At 29.9% G+C, this 25,665-nt stretch overlaps 1 protein-coding gene across 2 annotated transcripts in view; it reads left to right on the top strand.

Moving 5' to 3' along the window:
* ko (Stork-head domain-containing protein knockout) overlaps positions 1 to 25,665 on the top strand; it is a 364,781-nt gene that overhangs the window by 160,110 nt on the left and 179,006 nt on the right. For both annotated transcript variants that reach the window (XM_085952081.1, XM_085952082.1), the window contains one exon: positions 22,668 to 22,756. The gene's annotated coding sequence lies outside the window, so the exon portion shown is untranslated. The remainder of the gene's footprint in view (positions 1 to 22,667; positions 22,757 to 25,665) is intronic.

The following is a 25,665-nucleotide window of genomic DNA, read 5'->3' as shown; positions in this document are numbered from 1 at the left end:
TATACAGGTTTTCCTTTATTGCAGGCATGATGCACAAAGTCTAAGTCAGATATGATTAATTCACTTCTGAGTTGCCCATCACCAATTGACAATACAGGCCAACTCTAAAAATCCACTGTTGGCATATGAAACAATAGTATTATTAACTGTACTATAATTTTAATCTACGTGCAATATACAATTCTAATTACACGTAGCCATAGGACACGAGTCACTTATATTTGAACATATAAGTTTTTGCTTTAAGTATATTTTCATGTCTCATTCTTATTGATTAAGTCATTCGAGTCACGAATAACAAAAATTCTCATCGAATGTATTCTCGAAGAACGCTCGAACTTGCTTCAATTTTCAGAGTATTCATGAAGTACCCAATGACTTGCTCCTATCTTCAGACGGTGGCTGAATGAAACGTAGTTTTCAGCCATGGTATCTGAATCAGTCATGATGCATAATATGCATAAAACCTGAAGTACCTACGACTATTTCACGGACAGCCTTTCAAGTCAGTTGTAAATGAACGACGCTTGTCTAGTCATAATTCAAAACACTATAAGTAAGTAAATTTATATTTTCTTACGATATTTTTGTCGGTTATACCTACTATAATTTTTAAATTAGTATAAAATATGGAAAATATTACACGGGCAGATCTGAAGCCCTTAAAAACTCCACCGATTTAATTTTAAAGGGAAAGTTTTCGATTTGCGCAAAAATAGTTAGAGAACTAAAACCTCAACAATATATAATACAATAACGTCTACCATATTTTTTGCGAGCATACCTACAATTTATGGAGCCATGAAAAAATCTTTATATTATATATCTATCTACGAAATGCGCGATGAAATGAAAAAGTTTTAAAATCACTGCTTTATGATGTACCACTATCTTAATTTGTAATATTATGTTCAGGGTACCACAATTTTATGTAAGATGACACAATACGTAATCCCGTAAAGTGGTTCAATGTATATACTTACTTTAATTATGTAAATACATACTGTTTAATATTATTATATAATTTTATAAATAAGCTAAAATCACGACCTTATAAAATGGTAGCTGAAAACAGTGATTCTATATCGGCTATAAAAATAAATTTATTTTACATTCGTCTTATAATATATTTTAATCAGATTTTATTTATGTACAATAATTAAGTACACAATCGTGATTTGAAGTTTCTTTCTCTCTATAGTAGGATAAACATTCAGTGAGAGTAGTTTTTCAGTGATTTCAATCACTAGGTATGTAATTAAAAATACAATTAATTTGTATAATAAATAAATACATTACAATCGCACCGACAAATTTACATTTTAAATGTTCATAAATTACCTTTATACGAAACATTATATAGCAAGGTATTATTGCTTTCAATACAAACGTCCATTAATCGAAATAACTGTAACGCAATTGTGATTAAGTTTACAAAATGTTATACAATGAATTTAAAGAATTTTATTTTATATACGATAATAAAATAGCGGAATATAATAAATACCTACCATATAAAGGTATTAAGAGTATACTTCAGTGAAACGGCAAATAATTTTCAACTATAGGTGCGACGAAATTTTGGACTCGCTGGCAATCGGAGAGCAAAAGTCGAGCTGTGAACACGTCAATTTGTTTCGTGATGGCGGCCGGGGTATTAATTCTTAAATCGTGTAAAGATGACTAAAAAACGTTACGTTCAAGTAAATACTTGAAAAAGAAAACATGTCAATGAATATATTATTATTGTTACTAATAGAACAATAAACACAACATTAAATGGACGCATGTTGAATTTATATGACAAATTATATTTCGTTCGGCACGCGTCATTTGCACAATCTGCGCATCGCCTAGCCACGATCTTTTTAGAACATGCCTCAACTGAGATATAGCCTTAATTAACGATCTAATTACAAACCCAGAGTATTTTTTTATAATTTTTGTGTAGAGTAAAATATTATGTAGGTACTTGCTATAAAATGAAATTTCTTTATCGTTACTAGCTTGCTTTATTATATATATGTTACATATAAGTAATTGGGAGCATGGATATATATATATATAGCATGCAGTGGTAGTATTTGTTTATGAAGTCATGGTACACAGACGCATCGTAAATAAATCTTCCAAGAAACTTCTTTGTGAGGCGTCAAGGCGACAAAAATCACATAAAAAATGAATAGTATTAGATACAAATTACCTAGATTTATAGAAATTTAAAAAAAACATGTGTATACTGATAAGGTGATACGTTCCCAAATGAATGGGAAAGGTACTCAAAGCTTTGCAAAGTATTAAAATATATAAACAATACAACTTCAGTATCTTGTCCACACTCCACACTATGCAGTATTCCCCAACACATTATCCAAGGAAACATCAAGTGAAAATGTAGTAAAGAAAGACACCACATATCGTGGCTCCACTTAACTGTTTAGGATATCAAAAATCGTCCTGATGGTAGTCGATCGCTGTTGTAAAACAGGATGACACAAGAAGAAAAACAGAAATATATTTTAAGCTGTATGATAGAAGCATTACATTAGAACCAAGTAAGTATCTACGTCATTTTTAACATCCTAGTATTAAATATTATAGATCACGCGTATTTCCAAATTAGCACAAGGTATATTTTGGCGTTAATTATATTAATTAGAATATCTTTCCTCTTATGTTTAATGAATGTAATAAAACACCAATATCTTTCCATAAACGGTGAAACGTGTTCGATATAAAAAATAATATCTCACCATATTTAAAAAATATAATTACCGGTTATAAGTCGTGTTTTGGCTAAAGTTAAATGACAAGATGGAATTAAAAATGAAATTTATCGGCCTTAAAAAAATGACCCATATTTTTACTTTTCGTTTCATAATAATTTTACTCTTATTTGGCAAGGAATTTATCACCTGCATCGTCATAATAATATTATTACTCAACGCTTTGTAATATAATTTAAATGTATTAGAAAAATCTACGTCTTTTATAATATATTTCATAATAATAATTTATAAAAATCAGTAAAAACATAATATAATAATCTTATTCATTTAATGATATGGATAATCATTTTTTTTAATAAGAATACTACTTTTGTATTATGTTAGAGGGCCTTCTCTCCTTGGCCGCCTTCTGGCCTCAGAGCCCCGACCTGTTCTTCGCTCTATGCCTAAAATGACGATGAGCACTAATGCAATGTTTAAGTTCAATTATCTCAAAAATTAGATCGACATCCATATTTTTTTTTTTAAATCTATTAAAATAGAAAAAGTCCATTAGGAATCTTTTAATGAAGGTTTCAGACCGATACGAACATTTAGTCGGCTATCACATCTAAACTCGTCTCCTCTGCAACGTGTCAAATACGTCGATGTGACGTCATCGTTATTCACAAAACACATGTTATCTTATGGATCTTCGCACACTGCTGGAATAAAACATTTTAGTTAGAAAAAAACATTTGGAGCCACATGCAACTATTGTCACCACTTCATCATTCACTTCATTCATCATGCACTTCGTCATTCATTTTGGCTTGCCGAGTGACGTCACGGTCTTCGCACGGCCTTGCTATATGCATGTAAGAAAGTTGCATGTTGCGCTTAGTTTTGATTTACAACGATTTTCAATGTGCGACTGGGCTTACAAAAAAGTTTTTTTTTAAGAAATTTGTATGAATACTCCAAGTTTGGAATAGTGAACCGCCCCACATTTATAATAAAATGAATTCCCATGGCATTAGCATTGTTGTATTCAAATCAGGTTAATTTTAAGTACGGGGGTTGTCCAAGAATTAAAGACCTATATTATTTATTAATTTAAAAAACAGAAAATTTTTATTTTTATAAAAAAAACATACCAAATTTTAGGTACATATTCCCTCTATTTTTCGACTTAGTCCCCGTTACGATCAATGCACTTGGTGAGCCGTGGTACTAGGTCCTTGACTCCCTTGTCAAGTATAGTTAATTATAAAATAGTATGAACTAAAAGCATTATTTTAAACCGAAGACAGGAGGAAACCATGTTTTATTAGCACTGCTACTAATCATTAATAAATCAAACATAGTATTGCTTTCTACTAAAACTATAAAGTAAACACACCATAGATTCTATTTTTTGCGCACTCTTGTAGCATAAAGTAATAAATTTTAAAACAAAAAATAAAATGTACGCAATTAAACACGAGGAAGCCGAGTCATCTTCACTTTCAAAATAATCAATTTTAAATCTAGGATTTTTTTAGTTTCTTACAGAATGTTATTGATTTTCATGATCACGGTTACAATCTTTATTACCGAAAGCTTTTTCTCTATTTCAAAAAACATCTAATTTAAGCATATTAAAATAAGCAAAAAATGTTACCCATTATACGTAATTATTTATTTATATTATCTTATTATTAGTATCGACTGGTTGTGTAATTATGTGGAAAACTGACGTATTTTTAAAAATAAATATCTACATATTATTTTTAGTGACTGGAATCAATATTAATAAATTATTTATGAAAAAAACCACAATTAAGTTAATATTTTTTAACTGTATCTATTCAATTAAATATTACGAATGTCGACATTAATTATTTGATTATAAAAACTGAAACATAAAAATAGATAACATTTTTAATATTTTATCCATTTATTCTAAAAATCTATTGCGGTTTTAAAATTATTATCAAGACTATTGTCTATTTTACTTACAAAATATTTGATTAAGTAGGTGGTAAACCGGTTTCTTCATCCTCTCTTTTCAGCCTGTCATGCCTCAGTATTGGGGTATAGGATAAGCAGAGGCTGACCCACAAGGGTAGGAAGTGTTGCACGCTTTGACAGTATCCGGAACACATGTCCCAGCCACGTGAAGCGTCTCTTCGTGATTACCTAAATCACTGAGGGCTTCTGTGTCCACTCATGAACTCGAGTGCTTGTAACGCGGTCTTACCCCTAAGATTTGGTGGAGACATCTATTCTCAACGCTCAAAAACTGAAACCTTTGAAGAGTAGTAAGATGCCACATCTCACAGACACACGTTGAACAAACGATATTTGGTCCCCATAGAATACAACCTTTCCCTCCGTGCCACTCCAAGTTAGCTGAATGTAGACTCTGCAATACCCATGCGGATTCCAAGCTCACTCAAAATACCACCATCGTCGGCAACTCTGGCACATAAGTATTTGAACCAGGTCACCAGCTCGACGGGAGACAGGAAACCCGCACCGTGAACCCGAACATTAATAATAGTTCTACAAAATTATCATCATCAGAATAATAAATGTGCAGAACTATATTTTGACGTAAGTAAACCCGATGGTGGAGTAATTGATAAAGCACCCGTCTCCGATGACATGGATGCAAGTGTGAATTTGGCGTGTAGCAAAAAAATACGTGTTATCTTTTCAATGTGTCTTTGATTCAGAGCAAATACCTATTAGACTGAGCGAACGGCCAATAACTAATATATTTAAAACCTGTCTATTAAAATAACATTCACTAGGTGTAGAACTATATATTATGTTCCGCATAAGAGTAGAGAAAATGGACACTTAGTTTTTTCTCCTATAATAATTATTATTAAACTTTAAACTGACGCATCGCCTGATAAATCCTTAGTAATAGCTTTTTAATTGATTGTATAAAAGCTTATGAAAGTTGTAACCTATCAACTGTTAAATAAACTGATTAAAAGCTTCTCATTATTGTATTTAAATATATATTTTCAATTTCATAAAATATATATATTAAATGTACCTTGATTGCAGTCAGTTACATTATTATAAATCAACTTAAGCGTTGGAGGTTTAATATCAGAGGCTCCAAAATTATATCCTGTTGCGAAGGCTTTTTGCCACATCATTAATTTCAATACGGATACTAGACTCGAGAATTTATCCATTAATTCACCATACCGATGCGCAAATTAAAGCCTTTAATTTGACTTACATTGTCTCTAATTATTTATAGGCATTTCAGATTAAAAAGTCGTGATGAAATCAATGTAGGTACGTACCTACATCACTTTATAGATTTTTTTGGTCGTATAAACAACTCAAAGCTCCTTCAAGTATTTGTTTAAATGTTTTATAGTATAATGTTTGATGAGATAAAGTCACGATTTTATTTTATAAATAATGGTTTTTCTTCAGTTAATTACTACGTAATATCTAAAAAATATAAATAGTTAACAAATAACTGATTTTTTTGTTTATAGATTAATATATTATGCATACTTTGTCAAAGTCACTTTATATAATATACACATATAGGGGTCATGTGTTGGCTTCTGAGACAAAAATGTAACTTGTAGGCAATCTAAAACGATATAGCTAGTATTTTCTATGGTGTAGTTTTAAATTTGGAATACTATGCAAATTATTACAAAAACAAAAATTATGGGCGTATTCGAAATGTGGTAAGTACTGATGATGGCTGTTGAAGATATTATTTTCGACATGACACAAAGCCAATGTCTCGATTCTCCATGATCCAATAATTAGTGACATAGTTATATCCTTGAGTCGTAATATGTGATTCTTCTTACACACTTTTTTCTGATGCCTCTAAATTATTATTTTTGTAGACAGATAAAAAGGTGAAAGAATTTTTTGAAAAATTCACCACAATATTTATGGAGAATAGGCAAAAATAAAGATGCAGAATTAGGCAGTATTACCAGTGTGATTACTAACTTCTGTGAAAGTGTAATGACGAGAAATAATATGACGCATGTAGAGAATACACTTAAACCACGCTCTAAGATTTTGCATTAGTGAAGAGAGGGTATGGAAGAAATTTATTATTTCCGATAATTATTTTATCTTCATTTGGACGTGTTTGGTGATGACCTGTATTGATTATGAAATGGGTCTAATACTGGACGCTCGACTTTCTAGAGGAATAGTTAGTATCATCAAATATATAAAAAAAATTACCTACTAAATAACTATCACACAATCAAAAATGGTACCAGCGTCTATTCTTTACACAAGACTGCTTTCAGCCTTTAGGGTAGGAAAGTATCGAAATATTAACATTTATTGTAACAATTATAATAAGTTAGCCGTCTGAACTGTCAAAACTGTCTATCTTAACTCTAAAATTTATCATAGCCAAAAATGCCTGTTAAAATATAGCAATTATTGTAACAATTACAACTAACTTATTTTAATTGTTACAATAAGTGCTAATACTTGGATACTTTCCTACCCTGGATAGCGGATGAAAGCAGTCTTGTGTATATAATAGATGTGCAGGAGGTGGTTGTAATAAAATTTTCATCTAATTAAAAAAAAATAGTTTCTGATATTGGATATTGGCTCTTTCGTAATATTGGATATCTAAACTTATTTTCTCCGCTTTGATTAATGTGAAATACAATATAATATTTTATAAATTCTAATATGTATACAAAATTATTATCTATCTTTTTTAAAATCGTATAACTCATAGCAGTATAATATCAATACATGTACTAAAGACTGTCTTACACTTAGGGAAATATTGATAATAACTAGATATTATATTTGTTTACCCGGATATGGAAAATCACCATTATAATTTCCTTTTAAGGCATCTTTTAGATAACCATAACGTGTTTTACCTGCTTCATCTGCGTTACGCATTCGATTTAAATAGTTTCTTCAAGGTTTCTCTGATTTTCACTTAGTATTGTCTTGACATGATAAACTCTGGTACGGTAAGTACTTTTACTGATAAACATAGCCAATGAGATATGTTTCCATTGGGTGTGAGCTGTTGCTAAAATAGAGAAAACATGTCAACGAAAAAAGCAATTTCCTTTCCAATCTCACACAATTTCTGGTGTCATATTAGCTTTACAGTGGTGTCCTGATAAGCAACTATTAAAGGCGCATAGATACTAATTAATAACTAATGTGGATACAATACGTTTTCTACATTAGTATGAACCTACAGTTTATTATGATGATGGACACTCATAATACAATTATATTATAATATATTATTACATATTTAAATTTAAAAAATATATTTATTATATTACATATTTTTTTCATAATTATACATAAGTAGTAATGATGAGTAACTGAATTAAATCAAATTGTTAAATATAATTTATTAGGAAATTTCTGTAAGAAATAAACGTTCAAAAAATATATAAATATGTCTTGAGTGGAAAAACTGTTAGTTAAAAATTATTTTCATGGTAGTCATTGACAAAGTGAAGCTGTACACAATAATATTTAACTTATTACTAGAAAAGGCATACTAAATAATAAAAAAGTTTATAATAAATTTTCTTTTCTCTGATTAGCCTTATTCAATAAATATTTTGTAAAACGTATTTGATGAAATAGCTCATTTTCGTTTCTAATTTGTACGATATATGTAATAATATATCATATTATACGCATTGGTAATATTAATACTGTCGACCGAGGGTACTTGATGGAATTAGAATGTTATACGTATTGGTGTTATATGTACTTTCTTCAATCGGCGTTACTATGTTTTGTGCTGTTTGCTAAACTATTTTCTACCCGGAATTTTATTATGCCATACATGTATTATTATCATTTAATCTTCATTTTGATACTCAAAATTAGTAAATTGCACTTTGCAGTAAGCTGGAACGTAATATTTGCTATAAATACTCGTCGTTGCGTCCAATTCGCAAAAAAATACGTGAAATATTCAATTTGATCTCGGATTTTTTTTACAAATAAACACTTAAGTATTTAATACCCCATGGGTATTCTACTAAGTGTGTTAATTAATCCATGGGTATTTAATAAAGATTAGTTGAATATTATATTAAGTATGATTATTTTGTTTTGGTAATTATAATACTTTAATTTGACGAATGTTATCACTGAAAAACAAGATACCTACGCAAGTAGAAAATCTAGTTTCTCCTTTGTACAGTTGTCAGCTGTTCCATTTCAAATTTATATTTGAGATTTGGTCGTGATATTGACTTTGCATAAATAGTTTATTTTATTCATATTTATTCAGCATACTGACAGCGTAAGTGAAATGTTTCTCAAATAACTTGTCGAAGTCTCAAATATTGCCACGCATTTTACATCTTGCCAACTCGTTCGATTACCCTGTTGGCTATACTCATTAAATTAGTACGGGTGATTGTTAGGTATCCGTGTACAGCTACATGTCGGAAGCGACATTTTGAATGATGTGCCATGGATTTTACTGTTAATAATTATTAGGCATGTTTAATTTCAATAAATCTTTTAAACAATTTAATAAACATGCTAACAGCGACTGTCATTATTAATTACAGGCTTTCAAAAATATCAACGATATAAATTTATTACCTGCAATAACAGCGGAAATAATGATTTCATAAATGTCAATAAAATAAAATATCTTCTCAGTTGAAATTCAAATATATGTGTGTCGTTAAACTTATGTATAATGTGTCGTTAAACTTATTTTGTGCACGCTATACCTACAATCATTTCCCTTTTCTTTATTATCAGTAGTCGGAGAGGGCACAATCCAATGGCTAAACTCATATTTAGGGAACATACATAATTTATAGAAAATAGAAAAAATCTTTTTCGAAAAAAGTAATATACCCGGCAGGTATCGAACCTACGTCTCTTGGGTATCGCGCCCTGTGCATTACCACTATGCTACGACTGCCATGCTTAATTGCGACAAATTTTAACTATTTACCTTAACAATACCTGTTCATATTCAATTGTTACCTAAGTTACGGGAGGCGATCGATTTTTGTATTCTAAATTAAAGTATTTATTACTTTAATTGCTAACCAACGTCACGGATTACTCCAATATTTTCTGTTGTAACTTACTTGAACTTGGTAATAATTTTTAATTAACTTTTACATTTATTCAACGAATAATAATTCACAAGATTCTTTTCTATTGGCTATATTTTTTTGTGTTGAGTGTTTTCAAAATCATGTATATTCAATAAATATAATGGTACATTCCTAAATCTTGTGAATTATTCGTTGAATAAAAGATATGGTTAATTCATATTTAGGGGTTGAATTAATTAAAAGTTGATATATTATTCTGATGGACAGGGGCGTGTTTAACGTGCAGGGAGCCTTATTCGAAGAAAAACCTATAACGGTGGAAGATTTTTTCTAGGACTTTCCTAATAGTATATTAATTCTGATGCTTTTATAAGTTTTGTATCTTCAATAAAACAATTCTATATTCTCAATAATCATCTGTATAATGTGTTTTAAATACTGCTACTATTACGGACCTTACCTAACTCCATTTGAATACTAATTAGATATTAACAATATATACATAAAACGATTCCGCGAGATGCATTTTCTGGGATTATAATGTGAAAATTTATCTCACTGGGATGCAGTAATGGGTAGCCACCTATTTACAAATGCGTCGGTCACATATTGGACCAACACCCAAAATTCTTTATTTACTTTTAATACAAATTCTATAGCACCCATGTTAAATCTGCTCATTTTTGTTCCGACCCCGATCGCGTCCGTCACTTGCGTTATTTTTCATTTCCTAAATAATTACATGAAATAAAATTATATCATATAAATAAAGTAACAGAATAGATTCGTGTTTATTTACTGTTTTATTATAATCTACGATATACTTAAATTATTTAACTGATTTTTATAACGTATTTTTTTGACATAACAGTGAAGGAAGACAATTATTGCTCGACATATTAAAACATTCCTCAAACATAACGCGAATCACTCCGTGATATAAAACATAAACAAAGCTAATGAATTAGAGAAAACTATATATTAATGGAACATTTGCTTTATATGGAAAAAAATATTAGGGGCCCTTTTTTACAACGCGGACTTGACTCGTCCTCAAAGTACCGACAAATCTGCCCCCTCTGATTACAAAAAAATACATGTAAAATCAGTGTGTTAACAAAATTCCAACCCAGGATCAACTACTCGTTAGAGAATTGCACTATCTATTGAATCATTATTATCACTGAGCAGATATTATTATTTAGGTAGGATTTATTTTTCTTTTGTTTCTCACAGCTATATAAAACAATGTTCTTACTCGGTATGTACACGCCGCAGAAAGCTGATTCTATGCATCTGGATTTATGTGAAGTGTCATAAATTGAAGTCCGTCACGACTTATCGAGCCGGCTCGCCACACCACTTGACTGGCAGGGAAATTTCATTTGATAGACATTTCTATGTGCTCACACCTCAGGCTAAATGAATCAATTGTTTAAAGCCAAACCACTGGCAGCAAAATCGCGTATAAAATCTATTAAATCGATATCAATAATACGGAAATAGATACTATGAGAATTACTACTATCCAAAGTTTAATAGCATTCTTGAACTCAAATTTAGTAAATATAACACACTAGTAAGTATAATATAATATCCTATTTTTTATTATCCATATACTATAATACTTAGACATTTGTCACGAAGTACAAATTAATATGATATAATAATATAACGGTATGCCTTGGTTATAGAATTTCAGCTTCGATGCTCTATACATTTAAAAAAATAAATCAACACATAATATTCAGAATATATGACAAGAAATATTCGTATACGTGATATTATTATAGCAGCGGCGTTATTATCGTATCGAAAAGATATTCTAAGTATTTCTGCTGGTCAAGGGCATTAGAGCTTCCGCCTATTACGACGGCCAACCATTGCAACTCGACGCAACAGTGGAAGGGTTGACTAACCATCAGACAGGTACGATGTACAGTGATTTCTTCTTATCCTCGTGCGACCACATGTATACCATACCTCACCATATTACTTCTGCAGTGGAATCCCAGCTTTACTTCATTTTCTCTCACTTCATACCTAGACAGTACATAATCTACGCAGACTGTATGTGGTTATGCTCATCCACCAGCCATCGAGTCGCATTGTAGCAACTGATCATTGTAATGGACGGAGGCTCTAAATACCACACTGATATTAATTATTGTTTTTAATAAGTGAAATTCTTATAAATTGTATATCGTTTGCATAGCATTTTATAAGTAAGTTTAAAATACAACTATTTTTATTAACCACACGTAATAATTCTGTGATGTTAAAAATTTCTAATATTCTCAATTTTAATATCGGTTAAATCTCATACGAGCATAGCTTTATTCATCTTATTTTAAAACATGCGTTTGAATCAATTAATTTTGTTTCATTCTCAAATCAAATATGATATAATGAATAAGGACTTTTACGATTTTTTCATAGAGCCCATTATTTCTAGATACGCCACTGTATTATGGCAATAATTTGAAACAGTAAAAACATAAGCTATGTACATTCAATAATATTTCTACTACCGTCTTTATCAACGCGAAGCAATTTTTTCAACAATTTTCTCTACAGGTAATGAAAATAATCTAAAAAAAAAGTATTTAATCAGAATCCATAATATTTATAGTAGATACATTCTCTTTTGAAGTATCTCACCAGGGTGCCAATTTCAGTAGGTATAATAAATCTCAGTGTGTGTATGTAACATTTTTTATAAAGAAATTCTACAAAAAACGTATTAATATCTTTTATTGGCACAAAAAAAATCCTTTCTTTTTATCGAGCCGCTAACAATACATCACACTAGATAATTCATATTGTTTAATACATACTCGAAGTAAATAAACAATTTATGAACAGAATCGTCTCGGAAATTTTATGACAGCCAATAAAGAATATGTGTTTTGGATCAACTGATTGCTGATACTGATAAACATAGTAATGCATTTATAGTTAGCAATTCATTAGAGTTTTATTGATCTTGGTAACTTTCTCTGTAGCGAAAAAGCTATTTTTTATTAAGAATAATCAAACAATCATACAACTTTTGAATGATATTGTAATTAATCATTTTTTCTCACGCGTTAGCTTCTATTCATAATTTTATTGGATGTACTCTTCGTCCATAGTATTCCATTCTTCTTCCCACCTTACCGTTATTTTCTGTCTCCGACATTTAATTAATTACTCATAAATATCAATATTAAAAGAACATTATTTATAATTTAGTTATGTCATATTAAATGCGAATAATACTTCTCAAAAAAATCTTCAAATAAACATTTTTTTGCACTTCTGTTTGATTTGTTTTGATGCAGATTATAATATTATGTATATTATTTATGTGGTATTACTATTATCATCTCATTAAAATAACAATTAACAAATAAATAGGCACCTCTTTTATTTTCCTTCCACTACCCGACTTGTTTCCAATAATAGCAGTTCTTTTCAAATTTTACCATTGAACGGCTCCCTAAATATGAAAAAAAATATAGAAAGTCCCATCCCTATTTTATGTTTTATTTTTAGTGACCAACCAGAAAATCTAGAAATTTTGAAATCTAGATTTATATTTATTATGTTATCATTTTGTAAAATGCAGTTCTACCAAATAAATTTTACCTCAATTAATGGCTTAAAAAATACAAAATTTTTGATAAGAATTGCTAAATTATCAATGAACAGTAATTTAATTATACATTATGAGAAGTTATTCTCAAATTTAACATGACGAATTTTACAACAATACTCTTTAATGGTACTTATTTAAATATTTTTATGTGGTCATAAAATATTAATTTCTAATATAAAAAAGACTATGTATCATAATGACATATACGTTTTTCCTACAAAGTCTAAAAATTATTTAGGCTAAGCTGGCAAAGATACCACAAATTCTTCATTTTCGACCATCACACAGCACTCCGGCCCTTAATAGACTCATTTCAGTCCAAGCATTATTTTTATCATATCGTAATAGCGCCTGTACACGTGCATGGATTTACTGGCAGCAATAGTGCGTATTTTAAACTATCGTGACAATAACTGTTTACACGTAAAAGTGTTGACTGTTTCTCCATTCTCATTCTTCAAGAGTAAGCGAGTTGTCATTTTGTGGTACTATTTGACAGGTAGTGAAAATAGGTTAACCTCAAAATGAGTATAATTCGTTTTTTGCCGGCAGGTTCGCCACTATCGTTCTACTACGCAGGCGCAAATCGAAAAAATCCCTACTGTCGCATGAAAATTCAGAAGCTTCCAAACTTTTTTGATTCATGCGTGCAAGCTTGCAACTGCAGGATAATACATGTTTACTTATACATTTTCTTGTTATAACCGCGATAATACTTAGGTACTACCAACAGTAAATCCATGCACGTGTAAACGGGGTATTATGTACGTTGAACCTGTATGAAAAGAGAAGGAATACAATTGTAGAATACTACTTGATTTTAAATATATACCACGACCTAATTGCAACAGTTTTATTTACATTGTGAAACGACAATAAATATAGATCATATTGTCATAAAAACTGATTCAATTTATTAAGCAATATTTCCGCTTGTTTATACAGATTACATAGTTAGTTGGATATTATTTTGTTGTAAATTTATAGTTCAGTGATATAATTGGGCAATTACGAGAATACAACGCCTATGCATTGTCACTACGACTGCAGGCGGCAAGTAATGTACGACAAATCGGGCCCGACTTTAATAATATCCCGTTTATTAGATGATTTATGTTTGTTTCTCTTTCATTATTTTGAATGCTTAGAGGTGGGATAAAGAAGAAATCAGGTTAACGAGGCAGGTTTCCATAGCATTCATAACATCGTTATTCTTTTAGGGCGCAGTCTGTATGCACGCAGATATTATGTGTTATATCAAATATGCAAACGGATGTATAATAGACCATTAAAACAACAAGTGTAGGTAAGGCAGATACAAGAAATCTTCACTATTTAAAAACAAATACATGAACAATCACAAAATATCATAAATCACAGTAAATATCAATATACTTAAATATTAAAACAGACAGACATCTGACAAGCAAAGCTGTGCTACAAGGTTACATATACATTGCTGGATTAATGAAATGATAAATTTCTGCAGAAGTACATGGCAACGCAACGCACAGGACCAAGAGACGTGGAATCAGCTTGGAGAGGCCTTCATCCAGCGGTGGATAGATTCAGGCTGATGATAATGATGACATATACATTATTATTAGATATTTCATCGATACGACTTGATACTTACGAGCTCCTATTTTCTAACGTAAATCCTTCAGAATTTTATATAAATTTGATTATATTTCTAATTTTATGACCCACCTGTTTTATTTTGGTCTGTCCCTTGTATTCCGATGGTTTTCATTACGTATTTGTAAGTGTTTTATTTATACATGTATTTGATTTCAATGCTATAAGGTCATCGGTTTCCGATACAATAGCTCACGGTGAACTGTGATACGGCCAACAGTATACATAAAGTTTTCGGAACACGGTGCTGCAAACGCATAATATTTTTTTTATATACCTACCACTTCTGGATGCGCTGTCTTCCCAATAAAAAAAATTCACAAACCATTACAATGGTACTCGTAGTAGTTTAATCCTTTTGTATATTATTTTAATTAGTTAGTACCAGTATTACTAACTATCGTAGACAAAAATACGTTTGAAAGATTTTTAAAAAGAACTTTCTCGATATCTTTGAAGAAATAACATATTATATTGACGTAATAATATTTTTATCTTATTGACTGCACCTTAATCAACGCACTGCACAAACTGCATTTGAACAACAAGTGCACCGCCCACCGCATATTGCACGCTGCATAGCCCAATGCACTTTGCGGAACAACTTTACTTTACTTTAATTTTGTCTCCATTTGTCCAAAGAGAATGTCTCGTTAAAAACAGGATGCTGGCAGTATGGCACGGATGCAAATTTAGACTACATTAATATCGCTCTCTAAAACAATTTAATATCTAGCTACTTTTATGGGGGTGTAATGTCTCTATCCTTCATTGAACTCGTTCACAAAATATGATATGCAAAGCTGTGTTACATACTATCTATATTTGTATAGTATTTACACCATGCCAACGAATATAATATAACTATTATTCAATAAAGAATTGACTATTGGCCATAATAATATATATGTCTCTGAGGTATTCCAAATTATATGTTTAATGATACCTAGCTAATAATATGTTTACTACGTTTTTCTCCGTCAAAGTGTGACTTCTACATTGTGTCCGATACGTCATAGTGTTGTATATAGAATAAAAACACAAATTTAATTGAATGCATAGTCGTTATGTTGTATATAATTGGCGGCCCTAGTTGTCCCGTGCGTAAGGCGGTGACCTTTCATCAGAGGCTCCTGGTTTGATTCCCGGTAAGGTCACACTCGTATTATAGTTGATATTCTATATATAACAATAAGAAAGTGATATTTATGATTATGATTATTAAGAGCTAATACTCAAGTCTGCTGAAAATATATTACGTTATCTCCAGATATTGGTGACCGCGGTGGTTGAGCAGCAAAAAGTCCACTGTCTGCATTTACTGTATTTCGTACTAAATCCTATAAATTCTCACGTTGGTTTTTCAATGTATGTTTTGCACCGAGAGCTTGGCCTTGTTGGGCGAACAGCCATATGTCATAAAAAACTTTAAAAAGATACAGGTGATTATTGGTGGATTTTATAGCTAATAAAAATATATATATAGTGAAAATAGTGAACAAGAAATGGTCCACAATTTTCAATCAAAAATTTTGGGGTGAGCTATTTTATAATGTGTGAAAAACAATAAAAATGCTATAGCGGGTTTTCAATTATATGTGAAAACTGTCAATCAGTAACATGAAGGAAAAAGCTTTAAAATGGTAAATAAACCGCCTGTATAATAATACAGGCTATTTCCACGTATGTAAAACCTAAACATATTGGCCTTTGTTTTACATAACAGTTATTTAACTAAGTAAATGTTGGTGAGAGTGTTCCATAAAAAAAATTAAATCTAATCTCATTAAACATTATCACAAAAAGGCGTTTCCTGATACAAATTTGCCGAATATAAATTATTACAAATTCATCTAACATCTACTAACATTATACTGTACATGATTGAGTCATTAAATTTTCAAACGATATAAAAAAAGTCGTTATTAAGCCAGTAGCGTACCAAAGAACTTATGAAGATGTGGAAAAGGGTAAAAATAAAAGAAAAAAACTTTTTTAATCGGATTCATAAGATTTCAAATTGTCATTATTATTGCAATGCCAATATTTTTCATCATGGATCCTCTAAAAAGACAAATAAATAATAATAAATGCTTCTTTTACTTATTAAATATATATTTTATTGAATTATAAATGACACGTCATATTATTGTTATATTTTAGTATTTATAATATTTATGATGGGGCGGTTCCCATGGTGCAGTGCGTAAGGTGCTGGCCTTCCATCCGGGAGCTCTGGGTTCGATCCTGGTGAGGTCACACTATATTTATGTAATTTTCTCTAAGTCTGGGTGTTTGTGATTATTCAAAAATTACTAACAACCACCTTGTATGACAAAGCAAGGACATGATTATTAATAATTTTATATTTATGATGGCATATTACTATAATGTTCTTACTCTTAACAATCGGTAGAGTAGTACCTATTATAATTTAAAATAAACATACATAATTTGAAAATACCTCAGATATATAATATATACCCATTAGAAAAAAAATGTTTAAGAAAAATTCGGTACCCGACGGGAGTTGAACTTCTAACCACTGGATTCGCACAATTGTGCTTTAACAATTAAGCTACGGGCATTCAACTTAATTACGACGAAATTGACTAGCAGTTTTACATGAAATTGCGTTAATTTTGGCTATAGATTTTTGTGTTTCAAATTAAGGTATCAGGCAATGAAGTCAACTAAAGTGATCATTTTTGCGTGAAATGCAAGTGCACGCATGATTTTAACGAATCCGTGACCCATGCATACGCAACCACCGAAAAAATCTTCTATCGCCACAAAGTACTTTATTACTTTGCAATCAGTATTTTACTCTCCTGGTCAATTCCAAAGGCGTGGCACTGTATTAAAGATATAATAACGAAACAGTTTCCATTGAGTGTACCAGGCCAAGATTAATAATTGGCAGTGAAACAAACGGAATTAATTGTAATATTTAACAACTAAAGTAAAAGTGAATCGTATGAGGTATGTCTTCCCTGCCTCATTATCAAATATGATTAGGCATTTTGTAAAAGAAAACATAATCATACACTTATTAAAATTGTAATCTAGTCTATATGTATGCGAGTAATTTCTCATTAGCGCGATTTTATTCATTGTTTTACAACTTTTTTATTGTTAATATAGAATATTACTTAAAAATTATTCAAATAAATGATGAAAATTTTATTTATTAACAAAATGGGTAAAATAAATGTTGATATTATTCATAACTTTCGTAATTTTTATATAAAAATACGTTTTTAAAGATTATTTACATAATGAAATTTGTTGTTCAAACTTAAACTGTTCCAAAAGTGGCATAACCAATATTATTGTATGAAACCAATGGATTTTACGAATGATTTGAAATTTATCAATGTAAAATAAAGCCTGTTGATACAATCTCTACTCTGTGTAATAATATAATAATATGATTTGTCGATTTTTTTTCTAATATGGTTTGCATCTTCCTGCAGAACAGTATTATTAAATTTAAACTTAACTATCTAACTTACAAGTCACATAGCACTTGTGACACAAAAGCTCGGCGAATGGCGACCTGGCGTCCTATTGTGCTCGTCGCCATTTCTGTCCATCCTCTACAATCCTTTTACTCTTCCAATCCTGAATTCCGGTTGTTAGCGCATCCTTAACTACGCCATCTCACCACCGCAATATGGTCCTGTCAACACTCCTGCATTCGCATGAAGTCCATTTTTTGAATATGACTAGCGCATTTTAGTCAGCGATTTTTTTTTGTTTGGATTATATTTGTCTCCATAAAATCAACGTACACTTCGTGGTTGTGACGTGGGTATGTATGTACGAGTATGAACTACACTTAATCTTCTTTCTTGGCTCGAAACAATCTAACTCGAGTTGTTTAACTTGACAATTAATTAAACATAATTAAATGTCTTTTATATTCGTCAAGTCTTAATGAGGTCATCTATTAGTGTACTTAATCATCCCTTCAGGGTACACTAAAAGTTTATTGGAATTGAGATACATCATGTCAAATTTAAGTGCCGCTGTATATTTTTTATCGAAAATATTAATTAGTTTTCAATTACAAAAATCGCTATCGGCATTTAATTGTAATATGCAAATGACGGCTGTCGTTTTCTAATTGAATTCATTCCGTGTACTTTATTTTGAGATGGTATCTAGTTGCCTGGAGCCCGTTTTTATGGTGAAAAAATACTGGCGGTCAATACGTACTAAATTGACCAAATACTTGTTTTGGCAACAGATTATATAGGTATTTTTATCATCAGCGTTACTGGAAAACTTTCCGTTTATAAGTAACTCATGTTAATAATATTGCTTTTAATAAAAATAAAATAATTCCTTAATTTTATTATCCAACAGTATAATTTAATAATAAACATACGGATTTTTATATTTTCATGAAAATGTAATGGGCACTTTTGCATCAATAACTTGAATGTAATATAATATGCAAATATTCTAATTATAATTTCCAAACAGGCTCCTCTTCTTATGTATGAAAAATTATGATTATGAATTCAATAATCAAAATCTAAGTATGTAAGTAAGTAATCTAAGTAAATCTAATATGGTTTTCCATATATTTTTTAAGAGAAAAATTAGTGATAAAATTAGATAATGTTGCTAATACCTACGATCGACTATCTGTTAAATATTATATATTATAAAGTTGTACCATTCCATATAAATATATTATAACTATACGACATCCAGGTGTTGCGTCTTAACATCTTCAGGCGTTTGTCAGTTTTATAAAGGGCATCGTTACATGCACATGTACGCTGGAAAATCTAGAAAGTGTATACCTACCTGAATTGAAGATGGTGATATATATTAACAAGTATGTATAATATATATTTAAATAATTAATAAAGATTATTCGTCTAAAAATATTAATGAAATTGTAATTAGGATGGATTAATGAAAGTGCTATGTAATTTTCCATAATCACACTGAATATTTAACATTTTTTTTTTAGTTTTTATGAGAAAGTTGACTAAATTAATATAATTTATATGGGTTTTTTGTTTGTTATTTATAGTTTTAAATGAAAAAAACTAGGTATTTGCGATAAGTATGTTATAAATCCAAATGCCTTTTTTTATGGATTCACTACCATCATCATTATCGGTCACCTACAAACTTTTCAAGTTTCCTCGTATAAGTTCATGGGACCTTCACTAAGCGTGATTTAAATTTTTGTTAGGTATTCATAATAAAATACAATATAGAACGGCTTAACACAAGACAATCTGTTATATTCAGCGATATAGTCCTACACCAATTATTGTTTTAACAAATATTCAATACACACGCTTTAAGAATGACCATAAAATGCATTAATTCCAGTGGCTATTTATTGGCTTTTGTTTGAATATGCTCTAGTATAGCTACACTATGATTAATATTATTTATAGCGTTAAGAAACAGTGAAAGAAAATAGTTCGCAATTGAGAATGTGTCGTTTACCATAATGTTATCTTACAACATAAATATTCATTGCCCGGAAATCAATTATTATTCAAAAACTTACGTGAGTGTCTTGAAAGTAAGCATTTTGTAATTTTCATTGTACTAATGACACTATCGCATAACAAATACAAATAAAAACTGTGTTGATCCAAGTAAACTTATGATAAATACGGAAACCATCTTTCAAAGTCGTACATCAAAATCAGAGATTGACAACCACATACATGAGGCCTTGATCGTATTTTGTTATTAATTACATTAAAATCACGTAATATTAAATATGTAGTTTATTACTTATATAAAATACTTTTTAATAGCTAGGTACGAGAATTGTTTGAAATAATATCAAAAAAAAATCTGTAAAATATTGTTGGTCAGTATTACAATATCCATTGATTAATTTTAAACCAGGATTAACAATTGTATTATTTCGGTACTAATATAAATTATTCTTTCAAGACATATATTTTCTACATTAAATATCAATAATAGTTATTACAGTGGATATTATAAAACTGTATGGCTAGCAACATAAAGCACTAGAAGGTTTATTTCAACAACAACAAATACAACAACAATTAATAACGGTACTACTACTACTTCGCCATGTTCGATCGTGGAGGTTGTATTAGGAGATGTTTTTCCGAGAAATGGATGTTAGCCATTTGCTCAACCTATTAGATCCATACTCTAACTTCGAACACAAATTGAAAAACAATATATGTAATTGCCCGACCCTGGATTCGAATCTGACATCCACGACATTATAAGCCGACGCTTAAGCCACAATACAATTAATTTATATATCATAAATGGAACTCTAGATAACATAATTATTATAGCATTTGATGTGTACTCTACAATGAAAGTTTTTAATAAATATAAGTACCTATAATAATATTGTTTAAGAAAATATATTATTTGGATAGTCGTGTGCTTTACTGGTTTTCGATCACTGATTCACATATTTTCGGAAGCATCCAATTACTGCAGCTGTATAAACGACATCGTATCCGCTTATATAGTAATTTAGTTCGTTTTAATAGTATTCTCAATTAAATTAAGTCACCACCAAGGCATACAATTAAAAATATTTTTGAAAACATATTATATAAATTATATCATGCTTGTTTTTCTTTTAAAAAATAGCCTATACTCATTAAAAATATCATCAAATTTGTCTTTAATAATATCTTGAATAATTGGATTGCGTTGCGAATCAAATATATTTGTATTATTGAATATCTTGATTTTTTTACTATTGTGAATTACTTATCTTACGTTTTATTTAATATGTTTATAAAACGCGTATTATGTAAATACGTATTGGAAGACTATCATTTACAATATTTTATTTAAACAGTACTTTAAAGCATTTTAAAAATGTTATTTTTTTGTTATGGAATGTTTAATATGCGTCAATGTGTATCTTATTAAAGTAATACTTGATGGAATTTGAATTTAAATTCTAATAACTTTTAAAGACTGATATCATAGATATAATATCTCATTAGTTAACACCATTTATTTCCAATACGTTACCATTTTTCCAAGAATGTACGACTTTACACCTCTTGAGTGTAGTATTTTTATTGTTTATAAGTACTAATGATCTATTGTTAGGTTTAGACGATTTTTATAATATGCTTATCGAATATATTATTATTAATAAGATAGGGGATTTTTTTACTAACACTTGCAACTATTCATAATTTGTTTGTTATATTTGTTATTGTGATCATTGACTTGATAGGTGGGTAATTGAGTTTTTACCTACTTTATTGTATTGATTTATAAGTTTAAAGTGTTCATTGTCATTGCGTGTTTGCCTTTGGTTAGTATACACAGAGCTTGAAGATACCGAAAGGCGAAACTCGGGTCGCAAATAACGACTCAAATGGAATAGTACAAAACTTAAATCCATTGGAATTTAATAGAGCTAAGTTAAAAAAATAACACATAAATCTTCTTAATATTTCATTTTCAGTAAAATGAATACTAAAAATTATTTATTTTATTTATAGACATCTAGATGTATTTATATACCTACCAATATTATTATACTCTCATGCAGTTAGTATGTCATTAATAGATTTTATTATATTCCAGATTTTTTTCTGAAGAGGAAGAAAACACTCACCTGCAATAAGGAAACACCAAACAACCATATATCGGGCGGCATAACAACTATATAGAAGGTAAGATTTTAAAATTAAATCTTTCACAACAACACATAAATTTTTAGGTATGTAACTACACAATCACTCAATCGCCATTTTAATATAATATAATGTAGTTAAGCTTAATATAGGTAATAATGTAAACACAGAGTGTTCCGCTAATTTTAACATACAAACATGTATACATGTCTTCAAAGTAACAGCTAAGTAAACAATTATTATCAGGCGCGCACACAGAAAACTAGTTCGGAGGTCCATTTTTTTTTTAATTATATTTATTTCACTGATTTTCAAGGCGGCGGGAGGGGGGCTGGTTAATAAAATCTATTACATAAGTGCCACTAACTTCTAAATTTACTCCACCTACTACTAAGAGCTTTAAGTCGCTTTAATCGCAGAATACCACACTTTTCCATATACATTCCCCAAACCCGGACTCTACGCACTTTGAGTCAAGCTATAAACATTTGACCTGTAGAATAACTAAGAGTGTTCACATAATATAAGCCATTGCTAACTGTGGCATCCACAAGTAGTAATCATTGAATGCGTCATAATTATTAGGATTGTTAGTGTCTGTTTTTGTCGTCCACATTGTCTTGTCTTTTAGACATGCGACGTCAGAATATTAAAGCAAACATCGGATACCAATTTATGAGTGTGACGGATATTCCATAAACACAGGCCTCGCGTGTTGTAGAGTACCGAAAGGAGTTGGGTAAACCCGTTCATAGGCTGGTTGACAGAAAATGATCTCGGTCATAATCCTCAATCATGAGGTCCTAACGAAAAATAAGAAGTAATAATCCATTCAGCAAAATAATTTGTATTTTTCGGACCGGACCTGATATTTTTCCAATAAAAACCTTATAAAGTAATAAATTCAATTATTTTATTTTATTAAATTGGGTGGCGATTTGCATGGACCCACTTTGTGCATACATATTTAACATTATTTTTTTATAACAAACAAAATCGATCCTTATTGATCATAATTGAATAATTTTGTTAGAATGGTGTTATAATTATAATAATCATATTACGTACTATCATCAAACAATGATTTTTCGCCAATAGTAAAATTAACGGTTAACCAAATTAAATGCTTCAATGGGATCAAAGAAATCATTGAAAATAAGCCATGGTTAAGTTATAGGCATTTACAATGTTGTTTTTTCTTATCAGACGTATTTAATAATAAGATATTGTTAATTGGTAAAATGGGTATCACTTGGTATTCACTACGAATTTATATTATTGTTTTTCTACGACACGTGCTTTGTTCACTTGGTAAGTTATTTCAAGTGTGGCCGTCGTTGTTTTGTTATAATATTCATTTTTGTTCTATTTTAATATTGTGTATTGGGTAAAGGAAGGTAATGTTTTATAGAAAGAAATAGATGGTATAATACCAAGTCATTGATCAAAGGGGTGGATTCTTAAATGAAAAATTTGTACGCAGTTGGGAGTAATTACTGTTAAAATATTATAAATCTGTGTTATTGCTATTAATATTTTTATTTATGAAAATGAATTTTTATACTATCGGTTTTTAATCATATTTTATTTATACGTAAGTAGAAGTAGTAGAAATTATTACTTTGATAATAAATTCAAATTAGTTCACCGCATAAATAAAGCAGGTTTGTAATGTGAAATGTCATAAAATGAAATAAAATAAATCATATTATTGCCAAATATTGAGCGGATCAAAGGGTAATAAAATGTACCTAATAAAAACAACATAAACTATTAAGCATACCTACAACGGTTTTAAATTTGTATTTTATCATAATATATTAATCGTCAGCTTACCGGGATTTATCTCTGAGCATTCATTAACAATATATTATATTTTTTTATGTTATCATAATAATACTTATTTATATTATGCCACTTTTTTATCAACTTGTATCTGGTGCATACTAGTATTTAAAATCTTTGTGGGGCGCCAGTATTATTCATTCATAGTTATTACTATAATAAGCAGTTTCATTTGTAATAAACGTCTTATTATTGGTTGTAGAATGGCATCTCAACATCCAATCGCCATGCAATTATCGATATTCAATTGATATACATATGTAGTGTACCTAGTTGTGTTTTAATTTTTTTTCGCAGATCGAATGTGAGAAAATATTATAGAGGTCAAGGTTTTGATGGCGAAAATAAAAAATATAATATTATGTTAACCGCTAAACTTTCCCTGGATCGATTCACACGCTTAGAACTAGTGAGGTGCAGTCATTGCTAAGTAATGGCAGTCACATAGGCGCACAAAAAACCATGTCAGTTAGTTGTACAAAGCAACATTTGCCAATTGTTTAGTTTAGGTGTGCCATATTTTATAATGTGAGTATCTATAATTATTTATTTCACAAACTCTTTTGATAGACTAAAACTGTATTCTCTCGATATGCGTTTACATGTGTACTTAAGTGTTGTTTGAAAAAAAAATACAATCCAATATAAAAATATATTTATTTTTTTAAACTTTATAAGTTAATTTAAAAAAATGTTCATAAGTAATTAATACTGTCGACTGTGTATACTTAAAGGTAAATTATTTATTAATTGAATTAGCATTTACGAGGTAGAACTTCATTATAATGGTTTTAAAATAATGTTATTTTTTTAAACTCTCATTTATTTGAGTTATAGTCGACCGTTCCGAAGATGGTTTTATAGCGCGAAACAGCTGTCAACGTAAACGACTCAATTAAAGTATGTAGGATTAATAAAAACAATTTTCTTCTAAAAAATCATCGTAAATTCTTTACTTGGGAATATTATAATTTTTACAATCTTTTCATGTGTTGATTTAGTATATAAATTGTAGTTGCTTTTCAGTATATATAGTGCCAAAAGATGCCGAAAGGAAAATCCCTTTTCGCGAAAAAGGGTTCATAGTCAAAAGTACAAATGCT

The sequence above is a fragment of the Rhyacophila brunnea genome, unplaced genomic scaffold, assembly GCF_057557595.1.
Source record: "Rhyacophila brunnea isolate RB1 unplaced genomic scaffold, BYU_Rbru_1.0 scaffold_3, whole genome shotgun sequence".
NCBI lineage: Eukaryota > Metazoa > Arthropoda > Insecta > Trichoptera > Rhyacophilidae > Rhyacophila > Rhyacophila brunnea.
Note: the sequence above shows the minus strand (reverse complement) of the source record. Positions and strands in the feature narration are given on the sequence as shown.